This window comes from Netta rufina (assembly GCF_964035555.1).
Source record: "Netta rufina genome assembly, chromosome: 1".
NCBI classification, from domain to species: domain Eukaryota; kingdom Metazoa; phylum Chordata; class Aves; order Anseriformes; family Anatidae; genus Netta; species Netta rufina.
In genome coordinates this window covers 149,153,262-149,161,676 of record NC_140123.1, presented here as the reverse complement: position 1 = coordinate 149,161,676, position 8,415 = coordinate 149,153,262, and positions in this window count along the sequence as shown.

Here is an 8,415-nt window from a genome sequence, read left to right as displayed (position 1 = left end):
TGCAAGTTGCCTTTATTATAAAGATTGAGTTGGTCTTGGTTATGTAACTTGTCTTGCATGACAACCTCAACTAACTTTAGATGTCAGTATATTTATTGAAATTTTGAAAGGGACTTTTTCCTCATGAAACTAGCAGCTCAGAAGAATTGCTACAACTGTTTTTTTTTTAATGTAATTTGAGAATTAAAATTTAATCAGAAACAAACAATGCTCTACTCCAGCTAGAGATTTAGAGCTTATCAGCAGTGTTAATTAAAACACTGATTGTGTATGATGCAGGTCTTTTTTTTTCTTTCAGTTGCATTAACTCCTTAGACGTACTTTGCTATGTTTAAGGCAGTCTTTGTGCTACTGAAATAACTTCCTTTTTATGTATGCTTTTTAGAATCCAAAACTTAGAAATTTGACAGTAGTGGGGGGCGGGAGGGGGGATTTTATAGTCCTTGTGGTAAAAGACCTCATTTTAACTTTTTACTGAAATGTTTTAAGGTTTCTTGCGAGACTGTGGGAACTCAAATGTGTTAGCAACTTTCTGTGTACAGGCTGCGTGTGTGTGTGTGTATGTGAGTGAGTGAAACTCGGACAAGCGATACAAATCTGAAATGAAAGACAGACTTCAAGTTTGCTGTCTCTTTTCTGGTTTTGCAATAAACTTTAGATAATGTAGTTCTGTAAATTTAGTGAGCTGTTCTTAGTAGCATTGCTGTTCATTAATAATTGGGTGGGTAATTTTGTTAGATGCCATTTCTTAGCCTGTTAGGATAGGGGTGGTGTTTTTAGTAATTATCTCATTTGGACTAAATTTTGGAACCTTTGGCATTTTTACTGTTTGCAGTTGACTGAAATGTAATAATTATCTTTCCGTATACCTGACATTAATTTAAACAAACCATACCTTAAATCTATTGCCATATAATTTCTTGCTGGTTTTGTCTTTCAAAAAAAAAAAAACAAACCCAACAACAAACAAACCCACAAAACCGTTTAATAATGGAAAAATAGCTTCAACTAAGACGTCCCAGAAGCCTGAAATAGCCAGTTCTTTGTTACTCAAAAACTTCTATGTATGCGTGGATTTCAACAGTGCTTCTTACAAATCAGCATTATGCTGCCAGAGCCTCTGGAGGAGATCCAGCGTGTCCTGTAGCAGTCTGGGCAGATGTTCTGGGTTTTGTGGCAGTCTGTCTTTCTTCAGCAGCTATGACTAAACGAATGGAGTTTTTCATTAAATATACAACTGAATAACACGATCAGTACAAGAGCCCCTTCTGTTTGTATTCTGTTTATTTGAGGCCGTCATACCCTCTTCTCAATTGCACCCAAATCCGCAACGGAGAAAGCTGTGATTACAGCTAAGGAGGAGCTAGAGGTTTGGCAGCTGAACGGGCACAAAGGGAGGTAAGGTCGTCTGTCTCATTTGCTTGACAGCAGCTATATTTTTCTCAATCTGCCTGCTCTTCTGTGAGTTAAGGTTTAAGTGTTTTCTGGAGTTTGTGGTTTATGTACCAGCATAGGTGCAAAAGAGCTGACAGTGGTTTGTTTGGCTTTTTCTGTATTCACTCCCACCCCACTCCTCCCCCAAGGCTGACTGACAAAACCCTTGTTTATTCACTTTTTGAAAAAACATGTACAAGCAATAGTACAATACACTGTGTGGTTGCTTTCTGAAGCAAACTAATAAAGTTTGTAGGGTACTGTAGTGCTGGTAAAGCACACATGGGCCTATACATGGAAATAACCAAGGGAATTTACCTAATTTATACTAGTCAGTGGTAGTTAGCACAGCCACTCAACCACTGTGAGTTCTTAATTTTGTTTAAAAAAAATAAAAAAATTTCACCTTCCTGTTTTTAAATGCACTAATCCTTTAAAAGTGGCTAAAATCAAAAATGAGAGTGACCACTCCCCATTCCTGTTGTATCCCATCTGCTTCCACAAAACTGCTGTTGTTTCCCTGAATGTTTTGTTTGACCTAACAGCCCTGAATTGACTTTGAGATGAAGATAGCAGTGGCAGTTTGTGGTAAAACTTTGGAGAAAGTTTACTTAAAATAGCATTGATGCTCAAACACCTAGCACAGTTTATAGACTTCATTTCTGGATGACCAGGACCCTCCCATTTCCCCATTGACTGGGTAATCCAGGTTCACACCCTATCTGATGCTTCACAGCTGATACATGGCTTTCAGTTGCCAGTCTGTTATTTTTCAGATTTCTTTTGACTTTTTTACTCTTTGAGGTGGCAATGTTTCTTCACTTACCTGGCTTGACACCATGATTTTCACCTAATTGCTTTAAGGAGTTTGTTTGTCTGCATTGTTAAGGTTTCTTATCACTGCAAGCATATCTCAGCACCACGTTCCTTCCCTCTAAACAATGTAACTGTGCAAAAACATTTTTGTTCCCACAGGTTTAATGGGATCCGAGGCTCTGCCTTTACCAGTCACGTTGATGTACGTATGCATCTTTATCGTTGTATTTATTCCTTGGCTCTGGTCTCTGCTGTATACTAAAATACACTAAGATACGTCTGGATGTTGTAGTTAGGGGGCTGTGGCATGAGGCAGCACATCCTAAATGTTAACTGACCCATGCTTATCTGCCCCCAAATCAGTATGAATGATGTGGGCTATACTTTAAGTAACTGTCTTCCTTGAAAGGCCCCTAAATAGGGTGAATTAAGTCAGGTAAGTAGCTGCTCCCTACTGCAGAGTTTCCCAACGCTGCCCACTAATGTGCTCTAAGCATCCGTAGGTGCAGAAGGATGGAAATTGATTTCTCCCTTTCCTTCAGCAGAAGGGGAAGGATATGGGCCACTGCACAGACACAGGAGGTGCAGAGAGCACAGCGGAGAGCTGAGGGCTACTATTTTCCCCACCACCTCGCTGTCGTGATAAGAGCTGGCAGCAGCCTTGCTTATAGCTATAAAACTCTTCGTTCTGTAGAGCTTTGGATGTGATTAATGTTCCAGTTAAGTCACGCAGACTTTCTGCTTCAACTATATTTACAGAGAGAAGATAACGTGCTTGTAAATCACGGCGTTCCCAAATTGTGCGAGCTAAACTTTCTTGACATTTAATTTGCACTGAATAAAGGAAAGGAAGTTTTTCAGTTAAACGTAAGTGAATTTTCTTAACGTTTGTAAATCAAAATCTTATATGCAGATTCTAGGATGAGTAATGCTGTAGGGATGTTTTATGGAGTCCAAGGCCTCCAGGGGCAGAAGTTAAATATTGATAATGCAGATGTATTCCTGTTCCAAAAAGGTTTGGTGGAAAGAACAAGAGCAGTGGTGGGAGGACGCCTCTTGGATGTGGTAGAGTTTAAGACATACCCAGTTAAAAGCAGGGATCCATTTCCCTCTTTGAAAGTAAGAGAGACGGTTCTGGCATGATCACTCCCTTTGACCCTTAAAAATGCTGGAAAAAAAAAATTATACTTAAGCAACTGAAGGCTGATCTGTTTACCTATTGATTTGTGAAACTGGCGTGATGATGGACGGCATGCCACAGCTGACCCTCTGCATGTAAAAATTTCATGGAAAACTCTGTAGAAACTCAGTGCAAATTCCACTTGCGCTCACATCCAAGGCCAAATACCCCTGGGAATGAGCGCGGTTTGCTTGTATGCACAATAGTTTCCAAATTGGTGCCAGCTGCACCGAGCTTATTAAATTGCAGTCTCCAGCTCTGGCTGCAGAGGCAGCTACCCTGGTTTAGGAAACCCTCCAGGCACCCTGCCAGGGTCATTTCCTGGAATATCTTATTGCAGGAGGATCCATTTATCAGACACAGTGAGACACCTGATTTGCCTTTGTATGGAAGAAAGCTGCTGGGGGGTTAAATCTGCTGGGGAGAACAGCGTCCTTCAGGCTGAAAATTGCACGTGGGTGTGCCTGAGACTGAATGTGGCTGAGAATCGGAGACAACAACTGACTTTAGGACAGCTCTGCCTGACAGGGTTTGGTTCTGGCTAACAAATTGCAGCGTTTCGTGGCTCGGTACTCACCCCCAGAAGGCTCACAGCCGACCCCACCAGAGCTTGCGTCCCGTCAACGGAGAGGAGAGCACAGCGCCGACAGAAGGACTCCGGGATGCACAGGTTTGTCCCTGGGTGTCCGTCTCCTCAGCCCTGGCCATGAAACCCAAAGCCAGCCAGACGCCTGAGCTCCCCGCGTAACAAGACGCCGGGGAAAGCAATCTGGCGAGCAGAAAGCCGCCTGGAGCCAGGCGGTAGGAAAAGCTAAGTGCTGGGGGAGAAGGGAGGGGAGCCAGAAGTCTCACCTCAAGCCAGCTGGAAAGCGTTTGTGCCACGGGCTAGCAGGCTCCATCCTTTTGGGGTGGGAACACCGAGACCAGGGGCCCAGGGACCTGGTTCAGCCCTTGCTCTATTCAAAACCAGCAGCAGCCGCCACATTTTTACAAATGAAGCAACTAAAAAGGCCTTTTTTTTTTTTTTTTTTTTTTTTTTTTTAACAGCTCAAAGCTGCCAGGCTGTGCTAGGTGGCTTGACACCATGTGCATAAAATCAGCCTGAAAACGACTGCTCCGGCTCATTTCTTGCTTTCAGAGCAGTCGTGGGCTGGGGGAGATGCCAGGCCAGCAGCAGCTGCAGGCACAGCAGAGCACACCAGGGCTCTGGGGTGCTGGGGGCGGGTTGCTGGTGAAAAACAGCAAAACCCACATCCAGGCCCAAGGGGCTGCAGGCTGGGGTGTCCAGCAAGCACCACAGAATATAATATATATATATAAAATATATATATAAAGTATCATTTTAAATTGTCTGCTAAGTGCCTGTGTTTTTTGATCTGGCCCAAAGCGTTTCTCTTGAGTGGCTGCACTCAGATCAAGCTCTGTACTCACCAGAAAAAGCCATATTGATGATATTTGGCAGTTCTTTGTTGTCTGGCTTGAAGGCTCGCATCTTGCTTCAGATGGCTTGGCAGCACCTTCCTGCAGCTTTATCTTTGTAACTTGCCAAAGGCAAGAGACTTAAAAGCACAGATGAGAGCTCTGTCTTTCAGGAGATGACCATCACCACCACCCCAATCCAAAACCTCACCAAAGGTGGCAAGGCCAATTTCCCAGTGCTTGGGGGAGCAGGCTCCATCTGAAGACAGACAGAGCAAGTAGATGGAAGGACTAGCAAGAGACTGTCTACAAAGGCAACTTTTAAGAAGAATTAGCTCCTCCTGAGAGATTATGAGTTGCTGTTGGAGCCAGACCTCCAGCTAACACCCTGCTCTTCAATTTACAGAGAGCCCTAGCATTTCCCATGCTGACGCTCTACCCTGTTGGCTCTCCTGGGTGGGCTTTGTCCGTGCCTTCTGCTCCCCTGTAATCTGCCAGTAGTGGTATTTTAAGTGTCAACCTCCACCAACCAGCTCATACACCCAGTTAGCATTGCTACCCCTGGCTTGCAGGGAAGCCCTCCCAAGGGCTGCAGTGGCTGTAGGAGACATCAGACACTGTCCATTTAGTTTCACTCGAGCTCCAAATCTCTACTTAGGATTCCTTAAATTGGAAGAAGGTGCATCAACTCAAGCAGCAGATATTGCAAGTCCCATTCTCACAGAGCCCTTACGGATATTAGTTACCAAGAAAATCTGCTAATGACTGAGATCGGGCTACTGGCCATGGATCTGCGTGGCCCTGCCCGTGAAGCATCCTTTAACATCTGTCTGCTCCTTTTTGGTTTGAACCTTCTGACTGAGGATAGTACTTTGTATTTATTACCTTGTGTACTTTACCTTGTTTGGTATCTAGAGTCCATTCCTTAATAGAAAGTGAACATAGATTAAAGACAGGGCAGTATTTGTTAATTTTCTCAACTAAGGATGTTAATACTTTTCATTAATGTTGTTATCCATTAATACTGTTTAATCTGTATAAAAATGTTCATTTCTTGACTGAAGTCAGCAGTAACAAAACAAATCCCAAGTCACCGATAAACTGCAGTTCTTCTCTTACATCTCTCATGGACAGCGTTACAAGATGGATGAACACAGGGGCATTTACATACAGAATAAAAAATCTGCAGGACCATGCAAAGTAACATTAGTGTCCAGAAGAAATAAATTATTATTATTGTTATTTAATATAAACAACTTTCCAGATCAGAATAAAATAAAACCCAGTAGATCTGGCACATGGCTAGAATGAGAATGGGCTTCAACAGGTTCTGATACAGATCCATCTTATTAAAAAGTTAGTTGATTTGAAATAAAATTGAATCCAACTACCCACTGAAAAATTGCACAGCCACAGCTGAAATAAATCCCCCAACATGCTGCTGAAGAGAAGCTATTTAATAAACATGGGAAAATCAAGCTGAATGAGAGCAGATGACTTGCACAGAACTGTGACAGATCACTGGTAGCAGGTAGATAAATAGCACTCACGTTTCCTCAGCTGTTCAAGCAAACAGTGCACTCCTCTGGCTGGGACTTTCCCGGTGGTACCCTTCCATACAAAGCAATACAAAAGCTGCAGGCACTCACCTGCTTCCCATGGAGCCCGCTCCATGATGAAGTGCTGGTTTATTTCAGAAGTCTCCTCCCTACATGCAAAACACAATAAAGAAATAATTACAAAATCACTGCTAGAAAATAAGTATTTGGGGTACTTCATGCCACTTGAAGTTATGAGCGAATACTCACACCTACACATTTTTTGTTAAACTACCCCGAAATGCAGTTGGAGTTCTGGAGTGGGAATAAAAGTGTTTTTGCACAGAGTTACACTGTTTAAAGGTAAGGAACGTGGCATTGAAATATACCTGCAGTGGTAAGAAAGCTCAGCAGGTGACTTGTAAAATGCAGACGACCGCGCTCCTTAGAGCAATTAGGTGAAAATCAGGGTATCAAGCCAGGTAAGTGAAGAAGCATTGCCACCTCAAACAGGAAAAAAAATCAAAATAAATTTGAAATTTAACAGGCCAGCAGCTGAAGGCCGTGTATTGTCTGTGAAGCACTGGACAGGTTGTGAACCTGGATAACCCAGTCAGTGGGGAAGCAGGGGAGGGTCTTGGTCATTGAGAAATAAAAATCTATAAACCGTGCTGTGTGCCCAGGAGGTGTGCTCCTCTTGTGGGACGCCCCCCACTGCAATCGCCAATAAAAATGCTGCCTCACTGAGATCCTCCCCTGAGCCTGTTACTGGCCACGGCGTTTCTCACACTGGCAAAAGTCATTTACCTGAGAGAAGGAAGGGATTACAGGAGGGCACACACAAACCCGGGGACCTGGTGGTCGTGAACCTCCTCCTATGGCGCACACCCAGCGCATCTATTTTAAGAACCTCTTGGAAATATTTTTATGACTTTCATGTGTGGCTAGCAGCATTTTATAATTCCGCCAGACACAGAAATAACTCTCCCAGCACTACTTACCCTTTGGGGCACACTGAAAAACCCTTCTTCCCTTTCTCTCTTTGAAGATCCCGTATCCAAGCTTTAATTTCCATTTTAAAGAGCTGCTCTACCAACTTCGGAATTATGTCACACATTAAAAGCAGATGCTCTAAGAAGCAAAGGCTTCCTCAATAAAACAATGACAGCAAAACAAAACTGGTCCCAATCAAGTAGATTATTCTGGGGGGAGTATAAATCCAACAAGCACTGTGAAGTACCTCGGGCTTCTGAGGGACTTTGGGAACCGAGCAAGGAGGAGGCACGCTCTGCCTTTGTAGATGCTGGCTTTTCGTAGCGTAACATTAGGCACACATGGTTGGGGTTGGGCAAATGGAGCCAACAGAAATCTCTTGGGCCTTCCTCCTGTCCCAGCCCTCCTCTTCCTTCCTCTTTGTCGGGCTGTTTAGCTCCAAAAAAATCTCATAACATCCATTTCAATTCAGATTAAAGCGGGTGCCTAGAACAAGCCCATCCTCCTACATTCAGCTGACTTCTGGAAACTGAAATAAAAGGGAACTCAACTCAGCTTCAGATCAATGGAAAAATGCACCAAAGTTTTTCGCAACTACTATCAGGAGGAGGAACACAGCAACTGCTCGGGCAATACCCGCAGCTCATGCTCCACCCTCGCCGTGGGAATCTCAAAAAGCTCCAGCGGCAGAACTGGAAGCCACAGAATAAAAGCCCTGCCCTTTGGCTTGCTAGAAAATGTTATAAAAATACACTAGAAACCAGCTAACACTACGAGGGAAAAAACAACGATAGCTCTGAACGGGTTTTAGGATAAATTCACATAGAAAATCCAAGTCAGCCTTAATGAGAAAATAAGTTACATTCGGAGAATTTTAGAAAGGAAAAAAAAAACAAAAACCAAAAAACAATAACATGTTGTGGGAATTCTTCATTGATTGCTTAGGATGCCCCATTTGTTATATTTGTTATCCACTAATGCAAGGATCACAAACAATTGAAAATAAAACATTTACCCTATTACAATAGCTGGAGC